The sequence below is a fragment of the Suricata suricatta genome, chromosome 5 (assembly GCF_006229205.1).
Source record: "Suricata suricatta isolate VVHF042 chromosome 5, meerkat_22Aug2017_6uvM2_HiC, whole genome shotgun sequence".
Lineage (NCBI taxonomy): Eukaryota > Metazoa > Chordata > Mammalia > Carnivora > Herpestidae > Suricata > Suricata suricatta.
The window spans coordinates 114,186,327-114,200,719 of NC_043704.1; the positions used below are offsets into that span (position 1 = coordinate 114,186,327).

The window sequence follows — 14,393 nt, forward strand, 5'->3', positions numbered from 1 at the left end:
TGTTTTAATCTGAAATTAATCTCACTTCTAACCCTCTCCCTCTATCACCACCACCACCATCTACCCTATCCCCAGGGGGAAAGAAAAATAAAACCTTAAGTGGAGTAAATGATCCAAATATCCCAAGGGAAATCTTTGCCACTTTAATCCATGTAGAGGAAAAAATGTGTATCATCTGCTGGTGGCTCAGCAGCCTGTGAACTAGGTGTAGGTAAGCTCCGTCCTATTGCTGGTGGCAAAAATAATCATGCTTTGTATCTATGTAATAGTACCTTTCTTCTGTGACGCTTGCAGCATATTATGTGTCTTGCATCACTAATCCTCATAACATCCCGTATTTATGGGAATCTATTGAAGCAAGACCATTTTTTAACCTGAAAGATCATGAAGTGGGCAAAATTGATAAAGAAAGATGCTAAACACTGCTGATCTTGTTACGGGTATATGGAAATGTTGTGGGGCCAGACTCTCATTCCCCGTCACACTATATGCACCATTTTCCATAAACGAATCTTTTTTTTCCAATCTAGACAGAGAGACATGACTGAAAGCTGAAAAGAAGAAAGATTCAGTGGTTAAGCAGCAGAGTGGAACCTCAGGGCCTCTGCATTTTCTTTTTAATTCTGTTCCTAATTTGTGATGTGACCCCAAGAAACCTTTTGCCCTCTTTAAGCCTCAATTGTTTTACTTACAAAATAGTATTGTGTAAGCATGTTGCTCCGCATCCTGGCTCTGGCTTCCAACACTCTATCTTTTGTAGTGTCCTTTAATTAATTTGTTCATCTATTCAACAAATATATATTGAGCACCCTCCATGTTTAAGACACGGGGGCAGTTGCTTCGGGACTCTAAAGGAAATTAAGACATTATCTGGAGCTTAAAAAAATAGAAGCAGAAGTCTTACATGTATAAAAAACTATGTAAATAAACTACTGTATGTTAAGTGTCATTGAATGCTGCAGATAATACACTAAACAAATTCTGAACATTTGCTTCTTTCTGGAGGCTGGGTTAGCAGAAAGAGCACTGAACAAGGAGCAAGACCTCATCTCTAGACCCAGTTCTGCCACCTAGCTCTCCTTAAAATGATTAAAATAACAGTGGCATGTGTGTGACCTCACAAGGTTGCTATGATAGGAATATAAAATAGGGTAAGAGAAAGCACCTGGTAAATGTAAAGTTGACTTGTTTGGTTTTGTTTTTATTGTAACTAAAGAGATGAAAAAATGCTTCAGGTTAGTGACATTCAGAATAATCTTTGGACAATGAAGAATATCTCAATAGGTGTATAATATTCTGAACAGAAAGAATGGTATAATCTAAGGCAAAGACCAGGAAACATATTAAGAGAACTAAAAAAATGAAAGGACCTTAACGAGGGGAAGGACTTCCTTTGGAAAGTAAAGGACAATGGAAGAAATGAAGGAGTGAGAGATGCGGCATGAAGGAAATGATGGGGAAGAGACCTGTTAGTTTAAGATACTCAGTTGTTCAAAATGCTGACATGGTTTAAAGGAGAATGGTGGGTGATCCATGCTGAAATGAACTGAAGATTTCAACTCAAGAGAATTGAAGGGATTCCGGAAATTTTAGTCCGTTTTTAGATGAGTTGAGCACAAAGAAAGAGATGAGAATGCAGAGTGGAAAAGAGAACTCTGAACCCTGTGCAGAACTCATCACGGTGGTAGACCTGTGGATTGAAAGCCAATAAATGGTAAAAGTGAGACATATAAAGGACTGAGAAAAGTTATCTTTGAATGAATTGTAAGAAATAATAAAAAAAAAGTGAAGATATGCAAAACTCCATATTTTCTTATAGTGATGCTTTGTTTAGGATTCTCCTAAGTAACATTCTTCCCCGACTAGCTCGTCTCCTCATGAATCTACAATATGCAAGTCATAACTACACGGCTTTCTCCATATCTCAGACTCATGACAGTGCCGTTAGAAGCCATACCTTTATGTGTGATCAATGATTTCCCCGTCAGGACACCTTCCCGTATCCCCTTTCTCCTCTACTCCTTCCTGTAGCACATATGCACATGCGCACTTTTGTTTATTTATTTATTTTTTAAGTAATCTCTACACCCTACGTGGTGCTCAAACCCATGGCCTGGAGAATAAGAGTCGCTCCACCAATTGAGCCAGCCAGACACCCTGCACATATCGAGGAAGTCAGAAATAGCTCAAACTCAGAGAAAATTTAGGATTTCTAGCCGTCAAGGTCCAAACCATGTGCAAATTACTAGATCAGTGTCTGCCATGGCATTGAATACACGTACATAATTTTAAAGTTAATGTTCAATCATTTATCCATGTTGAATGAATATATAACAGCAACTGGTAAATATTTTATTTATAAATTCTGGGTAAATTCAGAGCTGCAAGTTTACTTCATTTCCACTATTATGAAATATCCTTTCCATTTGTCTATCAGATGTCAAAATCATTGTCTACTAATATAGATCACCATGAATTCTGTTCCTGGGTCTAAATTGATGAAAACTGAAGAACACATGGTATCTTACAATGAATAAAACATTTAAAAATTTTTTTTAAATACATGACTAATGAGCTAAGAAAGACAACTACTTTCTTTTCGTTTATTCCCCATTTTGTTTTTCACCTTTGACCTAGTTTTTCTTTCTTCTTTTGATAACTAGTTTGCCTTTGATCAACAAGAGTGAATGTTCAATGATCAGAATGCAAGTCTTACTTCAAAGATCAGAACAATTTCTTGATGGCCTGTCTTATGAGTAATTAAGTATTAACTCATCTGTTTAGCTAGAGTATGTGGCTATACATATTTCATGTATATGTTTTTCTTTTGAAAGGAAAATTTTACTTTAAAATATACATCATTGTAGCTTTGAGTAGACCTCTTATGGACTGTCAAAATGTAGGTACAATTATGATCATTGTGTTCACTATATGTCATCCAGAGTGACCAGACTTCATATTTCAGGTGTTTATATGATCTAATTTCCAAACTAATGCAATGTCTTACTCTCAAAAGCATTCCCATGTAAAGTAATGCCTTTATTAACGTGGTTTCCTTTTTCACAGATATTCACCTTTATGTTGAAACACCAAACTGATAAGATTTTCTCATTGTTTGTTTTAATTTCTCATGATAAATTTTCTTATAGTTGGCTCTGAACTAATCACTAAACAAAAAGTGAAGTTCTTAACAAGCTAATATATATAACTTATATATATCAACTTACTTAGGGATAACATAGCCCCCTTAAAACAACTCCAAAGAAACAAATACAATAGCCCCTCCATAATGGGCATATAATTTAATCCCTGCATGGCACTTCACAGTTGAAAAATTGCTGTCGCATATTTTAATTTATTTCATCCTGACAGCATCCCAGTAAATTGGGTTTGCAAACATTTTTATTATCCCTATTCTCAGATGAGGAAACTGAGGCTAAGTTAAATAAGTTACTTGCTCAAGGTTATATAAATAAGTATCAGACTAGAATTATGTCTTCAAAGGACACCATTTTGATCCAACATGAACACTAGAGAACCTTAATAATGTGTCACTTCAAAAAAGTATTTACTTTCAATGCAATAAAATATGAAAAGGAAATAAGAGCTATAGAATTGGAAAGGAAGAAAAAATCATTTACAGACAAAATGATGGCCTGCATAAAAAATGTAAGTAAATTTACAGATAAACCATTGAAAGAAATGAGTTTATTAAAGTGGCTAGATAAGACAAAAACTTAAAATATCCAAAACTAGAGTAACAAAAATATGCAATAACTGCATATTTTTATGAAATTTTTATGATTATGAAAATCATAAAACCTCATTAAAGCAATAAAAAGAAGACCCATATATAACATTTTCACTACCCCAAAAGTTGTTATTTTAATTGTAAAACCCTGAAATATAAGTGTTCACAACATTATCAGATATATATATATATATAAAATGACAATGTTATATATTGTGACCAAGGAAGACTTTATCCTTTTGACATTTTTTGCCTAATATATTTCTAGTGTGAATACAGACACCACAAAAATAAATAAATAAGTGATTTTTTAAATGTTAATATCATTTGAAAATGGCAGGTATTTCAGAATTACTCAAATTTAAAATACTGAAATTTCCACATGTATAGGAGAATATGAAAAAACTGAAACTCTCATGTACTCCTGGATTGTCTGATAACGTCTTAAAAAGTTAAATTCATAGTATAATGTGATTCAACCATTTCACTCCTAAATATTTGTCCAAGAGAAAGCAAGTGTATGGTCAGACGGCAAATTATATATGCAGGTTCATTGTAGCTTTCTTTGTTATAGCCAAACACTAGAGCAAACTATTCTAGAGAAAAGATAAATTGTATGTGTGGTACACACATAGAATGAAACACCACTCAGCAATAAAAAGGAATAGGCTTTTGATACACACAAAACAAAGAATGAATTTCAACTAATTATGCTAAAAGAACCAAGACCAAAAAAAAGTATACCATACAATTCCATTTATCTAAAACTCTAGAAAATACAGACTAATCTAATCTATAATGACAAAATACAGATCAACGGTTGCTTAGTGGGCAGGAGAAAGAGGGGACGGGGTGAGAGGGACTATTACATAAAGGCACGAAAACTGAAGTGATGCACATCTGGGTGTCATGTGCATATACAAACGTCAAGTTTATTCATGTTGTATGTTTGTTAAGTGTGCGGTTTATTGTATTTGAAGTATACCTGAATCAATAAAACTGTTTTTTAAAATAACAAGAAGGCCAGAATAGTTTAGCAGAGGAAATATCCAACCTACAACATTCAGAACACGACAAACTTACTTTATTAGTAATTTATAGAAAATCCTATACAGGATATTTATGTCATGCTACATAAAGAATAAGTCTACAAACTACATTATGATAGGGCATGGAGTTTGGCTAGTAAGAGATTTAATTTCACCCATTATAGTCTTTGAATTGCATCTAACCTTTTGTGAAACTACTGAGATTCAGAAACCAGTTTGTCATCACCTGCTTGTATTGATCGATTGGAATTAAATATAAAATGTTTTAATTCAGTGTTGAATAACTGTGTGAACCTGTAGAAATCACTTCACAGTTCTAAACCTCAATTTGCTCATCTGCAAAATTGAGATACGTATTCAACTCTTTCTTGGTTGTTGTTATAAAGAGAATTTATACCTGTATGGCACTGTATACCATGATAGGCACATAATAAATGGTAATCATTGTTACATAACATAATGAGATAAAGAAATCTCATTGAAGACTTTGATATTTTCTCTGGTCTCTTTCTAGTCAATTGATCTAATTATGAGTTTTCACAACATATAAATATAAGAGATTATTATGTACATATATACATGTTTATTTGTTTAGCAAGTATTTACTAAACCCCTATGGAACTATATGGCAACCATGAATTTTTGCCATATTTGTATATTCAATTTTGCAGTAATATCCAGTGCTTTTGAATTCTAACCACTGAATTCTGATCTTTACAATAATTATTGTCTGAATATTCTTCTATAATTACTTTTATTTGAATCTCAAAGCATTGTTTAAAGATTGTTAAAATTAGAATATAATACATATAATAAAAATTGTGTGTGTTAAGAAAAGGAAATTCAGCAAAATGTTGAATTTTTTATTTTGATGATTGGACACTTATATTTAGTTGTCTTTTTCTCACTTCATTATAATGCCAAATTTTTTGAATGTATGTTTCATCTTTAAAGTGAAAACTAAAGCTGAAGTAATGAATAAAATATTTACTGCCTAAATTTGGCCATGTCCACAAATGCTACATTTAGAAACGTCACTTGGATTCTCACTCCTGCTCATTCCCCCGTCACACTATATGCACCAACTTTCATAAGTAAATCTGTCTTTCAATCTAAAGGAGAACCATGACTGAAGGCTGAATAGAGGAAAGATTCGGTGACTAAGCAACAGACTGAAACCTCAGTGCCTGTGAATTTCATTCTAATTCTATCCCTAATTTGCGATGTACCCTAAGGAATTTCTAAGCCAGTTTGTGCCTCTCTTACTTGGCTTGTAAAATGGTGGCATTCACACTTACTCTTCACTCTGACTTTGCCTGGTTTCTGAGCAATCATTGTATATATAATCAAGCCCTGTATTGACTGTGCACAGTGATTCTTAGTAGAGATCATATTCTCCCACCCAGAGCTGGTCATGCAAATATGTAAACATTTTGAATAGCCACCCTTTCAAGCTGACAAACAAGTTGATCAGCATCACATTATCATTTGGTTTTTATTAGGAAAGATTCCAAGATTGGTTGACTCCTCTTCAAACCACTCTCCATATCCCACAGGAGTCTGGCAGTAGTTATGAGCCTATATGCATTTCCATAAACAATTAGAACTAGCTGACCATACTTCCTTATCCCCTAAATATGTTAAGCCTTGAGGAAAATGAAAAGTAGCTCATACCCCAAAATGAAGTATCTTATCTTGGAGGTAAGAAACTTTATTTAACATGCTCCATAACCACCTACCACAGGTCTAACAAAACTTATTTGAAGGATAAGTAAATTAACATAGCCCAAACTTAGAGATCTTAAAATAAAATTCTAGGATCATTCAACATGCTATATCATCCCTTACGCCAGGTTGAAATTCATATATCCATTTTACATAGCTGTAAGAAATTTCTCCCAAACTTCAAACTCTGACATATAGGGCAACCATAGCTGCTGCTTGCCTGAAAATGGGTAAGATGGCAGTGATTAGAAGTCAAGGCCCATCCTGTGGGCATTAAGTATGTTATCCCAGTACTGGTTCACAGGGAGACCATGACATTGTCAGAGCCCAAGAATGGTATAGAGCCTTGGCAGAGAAATAGTTCTTTAATGCTAAGTCCAAACTTGATCTAATTTAGGGGGCAATACCCCCTGTGCTATAGCAATAATGCCACTGTTATTAAGAGGACATTCATTAAGTTATTTCTTTCCATTAAGAAAGTAAGATATGTTGGTCTATAATTAGTAGATACCTTTCAGCAACGTTTGGTAGAATGGTGTCATGTTAACAGTTGCCCAATCTCTCAGTATGGTGCATGCTTATAATTTTTTCACTCATATCTTGGCCCATGGCTCCACATTTTAATTCCTGAGAGACTCCAGATTTCTCATTGATCATCATCTAGTGAAATTACCACGTTTAGTTTGCAAATCAGATTTGGAGGACTCTAAATTTATAGCTCTTTCAGGTGGTATACAGCTATCAATTTGAAAACAGAATTCAAGAGTTTCCAATTTACAGTGCAATGGCATCTAGAAAGAAGTCATCCATACAGGCTTTCTCTACTTCCCACTAAAATGTACATGGAAAAACAAAGAACAGAAAACAAATCCCATACCACAACTAAAAATTTGAAACTGAATAAAAAAATTTAATATCAAAATTAGGGTGAAAAATCCATGAACTATGAAAGGAATATAGCTGCATTAGTTATTTTAACAATCTAGACTTCATCTCAATAAATATAGACTACTTCCAAAAAAGCAGGGGGGTATTGACTATTCTTTAATTCAAGGCACTCACAATTTATAGCATCCTAGAAACCAAATATTGACTTACTTACTATAGAAGTCTAAGAAGCTGCATTTTTAAATAGCCAGAAAACTATTTTAAACACACACACACCCACACACAGAAACCCCCAAGCCCCCAAATTTGCACGCTGTATCCATTTATAAATCATGTGGAAAGATGGGTAATGGCAAGTTGCATCCTGCCATGTTTGCAAGCCTAAACCAGGTAGTAGTGCATGCTGGGATTTGTAGTTTTTTGTAACTTTCATTAGTTCAGGGTATTAAAATCAAACAGGAGGATAGGCAGTCACCCTAAGGAGAGAAGAATTGTATAGAGAAAACACCTGCTAGAAATTTGAATAGAACACCAACTTGTCTTCTTATTTCAGATCTGAAAAAAAGTCAACTACTATTATAAGAGATAACCAAGGTTATTCTTGTTAAAAAGTCTTAAGTGTGTCTGGATCTTGCCTATTAGTAGACAAATACATGTAAAAATTAAACCTGATATCTTTGAAAAACTACAGACTAAAGGTAGAGATAATTCTAAAAACTATTTACTCATTTTTTCAACAAATATTTTGAACCTATATAATTCTAATTCTATATAATTAGCACTATAAGAGGCACTACATATGGATGGGAAAGTAAATCATATACGAACATTCTACACTGTTCAAAGTCAAATAGGCAATGCATATGTTAGTTTAAAAATTACACGCATATTCTAATTGCTTTAAATATAAAGAGAGGTATGGAAGGACATAGGATGTTATATTACAGTATTCAAGACAAAGTTTATAAAATTTCTTGATATTCTCATATATGATAGTGTACATGAATTTTATATTTTGTATTTATGTATTTTAATGTAATACAAATATAAATGTGATATAAAAAACATAGTCTCTATAAAAATAAACAGAAGATTATAATAAGAGAGCAATCCAGAAAATAAAAAGGACAATATATACAATAGGACCAAGTGAAAGGAAATTAAAGATATAATGTCAAAGTGAAAATCCATACTGGAGAGAGAACCAAACCAAACTTATATGGAGAGAGTAATATCAGTAGTATGTGGAACAAAATTATGGAAACCCTCCTAAAATAAATAGGATACAGACAGAGAGATGAAAATGATAAAAATGAGGACTATAGTTTTGGAAAGCACAGAACAGAGAATGAATAACTTGAATTTCTAAGAAGAGGCCACAGAAAATAAAACAAAAAAAAATAGTTCAAAAATGGTGGAGAAGGAGGTGGACGGGGATGGAATATTCTAACCTGCAAAAAACTCTCGTGTAGCTAACATATGGTAAAGATTAAAAGCTTTTCCCTAAAATTAAGAAGAAGAAAAGTTTGCTTTCTTTCACCATTTCTATTCAACATAGCTCTGGAAATTCTAGTCCGAGCAATTAGGCAAGAAAAAGAAATAAAAGGCATCCAAATTGGAAAGGAAGATGTAAAAGTATCTCTATTCACAGATAGCATGTTCTCACATGTAGACAAAACCAATAAATATACACACACACTCACAAAACCAGTTCGAGCAAATAAACTAATTCAACAAAGATGTCTGATACCAAACCAACACACAACACTCAGCTCTATTTCTATACACGTACAATGAATAATCTACAAAGAAAATTAAGAAAACCATTTTCAATAATATAAAAAGATAGAAATAAATTTAACTAAGGAGGCATAAGACTCTACTGTAAACTACAAAAATTGCTGAAAGAAATTTAAAAACTAAATAAATGGAAAGACACTCTATGTTCACAGATTGGAATATGTAAAATTTACAGTGACAAAACTACCCAAAGCAATATACGGATGTAATGTGATCCCTATCAAAATCTCAACAGCATTTTTGCAGAAATAGGGAAGCCCATTTTAAAGTTCATGTAGAATTTCAAGAGATCCAGAATAGCTAAAACAATCTCAAGAAAGAACAAAGTTGAAGAACTTACACTTTGTTTTCCAAACTTACTACCAACCTACAGTCATCAAAAGAATGCAGTACTGACATAAGGGCAGACATATGTGGAGCTCAACGGAATACAATTGAGTGCCCAGAAATAAACCCTCACGTTGAAGGTTAATTGGTTACAACGAGGGTCCCGAGAAAATTCAATGGGGAAAGAACAGTCTCTTCAACAAATGATGGCTAGGAAAATTGGATATACTCATGCAAAGAATAAAAATAGACCCTTTTGTCACATAAAATGCCAAAACTAACTCAAAATAGATCAAAGACCTAAATTTAGGTCACAGAGCAAAGCCTGCGGGCTCTGAGAAGAAAATGTCGAAGCAAATCTGCATGATCTTGGCTTTTGGGATTGGTTCTTTAAGTATAACACCAAAAGCATAGGCAACAACAACAAACATAAACAGATAAAATGGGTTGCATTAAAATTAAAACCTGGGTGGCTCAGTCGGTTAAGCATCCAGCTCCTGCTTTTGGCTCAGGTCACAATCTCACGGTTTGTGAAATGGAGCCCCATACTGGGCTCCACACAGGTCTGATAGCACAGACCCTGCTTGGGATTCTCTCTCTCCCTCTGCCCCTACCCCACTCATGCCCATGCTCACGCTCTCTCAAAATAATAAAATAAACCTAAAAAAAGACATCAAAAGAGAAGAAAAGACAGCCATAGAACATAAGAAAATATTTGTAAATCATATATGCAGAAGATGTAAAGAAGTACAATTCAACAAAAGGCCAAATAGCCTTATTTAAAAAGGAGCAAAAAAGGGGCACCAGGCTGGCTCAGTCAGAAGAGCATGTGACCGTTGATTTCAGTGTTGTGAGTTCGAGCCCCACATTGGGTGTAGAAGTTCTCCCATTACTCCCCCCTTGGCAAGGAGTTGGAGTACATGTCTTTTTGTTTACTCCTCATTCCCCCTTCCAAACCATTGTCTTTTCCTCACTCCTCCCTAAAATCTCACAGCTTGCTGTGAGTCTATCTTACACTATCCTTTATTTTTTCTATTGTAAGTCGTGAGTCATGACCACTCTCTAAAACATATCCATTATAAATCCTGGTGGTTTCACTATCCAATTAGGTGAGGCTTCACATATCCTGTCTTCTTCGTTTCTTACTTATTTATTTATAATGTTTATTTTTGAGAGAAAGAGAGTGAGAGAGAGAGAAAGAGAGAGCAATGGGGGAGGGGCAGATAGAGAAGTAGACAGAGAATCTCAAGCAGGCTCCATGCTTCAGTGCTAAGCCTGAGGTGAGTCTCGAACCCACAAACCATGATATCATGACCTGAATCAAAGATGACACTCAACCACCTGAGCCACCCAAGCACCCCTGTGTTCTCTGTTTCTTGATCTCATCTCTCAGTGACCTTGCCAACTACTTTATTTCGGCCAGTCACTCCTATGACCACACCCTAAACTTGCATTATCCAATACAGTAAGCACTAGCCACATGTGCTCTGGAGCTCTTGAAATATGATTAGAGGGGCGCCTGGGTGGCTCATTCGGTTAAGCCTCCAACTTCGGCTCAGGTCAGATCTCACATTCGTGGGTTCAAGCCCCGCATCAGGCTCTGTGCTGACAGCTAGCTCAGGGCCTGGAGCCTGTTTCTGGTTCTGTGTCTCCTTCTCTCTCCGCCTCTCCTCCTCTCATGCTCTGTCTCTCTCTGTATCAAAAATAAATAAAACATTAAAAAAATTAAAAAAAAGAAATATGATTAGAGTGATTGACAGACTGAACTTTAAATTTAATTTAATATTATTTAATTTAATATAGAATTTTCAAATGATATGTGATTTAGTCATTGAAAATTTTTTAAGAATGTTTGGGTCAATTTGACTATGTAAATTGACCTTTTTCTATTGTAATGGTCCTGAAATCTAAATACCTATCAAGCATTTCTAATAAAATTTAACTTCTTTTTTTTTTTTAGTGTTTACTCATTTTTGAGAGAGAGAGAGAAAGACAGAGGAGCAGAGACAGAAGGAGACACAGAATCTGAAGCAGGCTCCAGGCTCTGAGCTGTCAGCACAGAACCCAACACGGGGCTGGAACTCACAGAGTGAGAGATCATGACCTGAGCCAAAGTAGGACACACCCGACTGAGCCACCCAGGCACCCCTAAAAATGTAGCTTCTTAGTTGAGATATACTATAAGTATAAAATGCATCCTAGATTCCAAAGACTTCGGATGAGAAAATATATTTTGTTAATAGTTTTATATTGATTTCATGTTAAAATAATATTTTTGATATATTTGGTTAAATAAAATATATTGTCAAAATTAACTTTATGTCGGGGCACCTGAGTGGCTCAGTCAACTGACATCCAACTTCAGCCCAGGTCATGACTTCACAGTTGGTTGAGCCCACATAGGGCTCACTTCTGCCAGACCAGAGCACTCTCTCCTCACTTCTCTCTCTGTCACTACCCTGCGCACACTCTCCTCTCTAAAATGAATAAACATTTTTAAACTAATTTTATCTATTTATCTTTTTTAAACTTTATTTATTTTGAGAGAGACAGAAAGCATGAGTCAGGGAGGGGCAGAGAAAGAGAGGCAGGGAGAGAAGCTCCAGAAGGCTCCACAATGCCAGTGCAGAGCCCAACGCAGGCTGGAGTCCATGAACTGTGAGATCATGACCTAAGCTGGAGTCAGATATTTGACTGACTGAGCCAACCAGATGCCCCTATCTCTTTACCTTTTATGTGGCTACTAGAACAATTAAAATTACATTTGTGGTTTGCATGATATTTATGTTGGACAGCATTACGCTAGACCTTGTCATTACCATTCCCTGCACCACAGTATCAATTCCCAAGGTCCCACTTCTTGATTATAAACTGTCTTTCCACCTAATACCCCAACTCCAATAATGCTGAACGCACCAAGACATTCAATCCATTGATGCTACCATCTTACACTATCCCTCCACCGGGTCATTATTCCCTTTTACTCAAACTCCATGTTGCATTGTTAGAGATAAATTAATGAAAAAGGTAACAAAAGACAAGTAGCAAGCAGCAGGGGGGAAAAAGGACATGTAGCAATAAAACATGTACAGCTAATTTTTATTGTGTTCTGGGGGTTTTACATTATTTTTTTAATCTCTCAACAATATCCTGAGATAGTTACTGATTTTACTTTCATTTTTTTCCATGAAGAAATAGAGATTTTGAGAGTTTAACTTACCTGGAATCCTAGAGCTAGAAGTGGTAGAGGTACCATGCTAACCTGGGTTCGAGATGTTCTTATTCTCTACCTCTTAGTCCCTGTCCCATGTTCTGACACCATGATGGACAAAGGAAATAAATGATAAAGCTTGCTTTATAACGCACCTGCTGCCTCAGGGGCCTCTAGATCTTTTGTCTTCTGCCTCAATTTGGCCCACTCTTTTGATACCCATCTCTGATTCTGACAGCTGACTTTATAGATGACTCAAAGCTACGCTTAGATATCTTCACAACTCATTCTCCGCTATCTATTTCTTCCAACAGTTCCAAAAGTAATTCATTTATTTAAAATTCAGCAAATTTACCAAGGACTTTCTCTATACCAGGCATTGCTATAGATACTGGGAAAACATCTATGAACTAAACCAGAAATCAGCAAACTGTAAAAGGTCATATAGTAAATACTTTAGGCTTTGTGGGCCAAGGGGCAAAATCAATAATATAGTATATAAAAAAACAAAAAAGAAAATAAATATCCTCAATTTTTATTAGTGAAATTAAAAATATAATAAAAAATAAGTACAAGTTTTTTTGTAATACTGGTCTCCCAATGAGAAGGATAAAATATTTTTTCTAGAAAGGATAACATTTCGCTTAATTTAGATTCAGAGTTAGCATTCTTATAATCAAATCCATTGCAAATGTTCATCTGTATATTCTAAGCTCAGGCAATTCCAAAACAATAGGCCAGAAATGGCTGTAGCATGCCAATCACTGAACTAAACAAAAAAGATCCTTATATTCTCATGCTATAATGCTAAATGCTATAAAGACAAATAAAGCAGAGAGGGAGGAATCAAAGATGGCTAATGAAAGACGGCGGAAGCAATGATTTTATGTAGGATTGTCAGATGAGCCTTCCTTGGCTGAAACAAAGACCTGAGGAAACCAAGAGAGTAAGTCATCGGAAGAAGCTGAGTGTTCCAAGCTGAGGGAACTCGGTGAAGTCTCCTGTGTAGATGTGTGTGTGATCAGTGGACAGGTGTAAACAAGTAGGACAGGGGAGGGAAGTAAAGGAGGGGCTTAGGTTATAGACGTCCTTGTCAGTCCAGAGTGAAATGTGAAATCATTCCAGGGTAGCAGGAAGAGAAGAGAACTGGAGGAAAGCTGAGAGCTGAAAACGTAAATGAGACCAGACAGAGTTTGATCACTTAATCTCTACTCTCAATAAATGGGCTCGTACAGAGAAGCAATTTTGAATAACTCCGTCTCCCCCTATTTATTTATTTATATTTATTGTTTACTGAATGAACCAGTGAATATTTTGAGAGCATAGGTTCTGAGAAACATAAGTATAATATCTGATCATCTGATCTGATCAACTAATGAATGGATCAAGAAGATGTGGTATATATACACAATGGAGTACTATATGGCAATGAGAGGGAATGAAATATGGCCATTTGTAGGAAAGTGGATGGACCTTGAGGGTGTCATGCTAAGCGAAATAAGTCAGGCAGAGAAGGATAGATACCATATGTTTGCATTCATAGGTCTAACAGGAGAGACCTGGCAGGGGACCATGGGGAGAGGAAGGGGGAAAGAGAGCGGGGAAGAGTGAGGGACACAGATCAAGGGAGACTACTGAATAC

General features: G+C 35.4%; 1 pseudogene; it reads left to right on the forward strand.

Annotated features, from left to right (window-relative positions):
* Window positions 1-7,755: 7,755 nt before the first annotated feature.
* LOC115291248 overlaps window positions 7,756-14,393 on the forward strand; it is a 43,283-nt pseudogene continuing 36,645 nt past the window's right edge.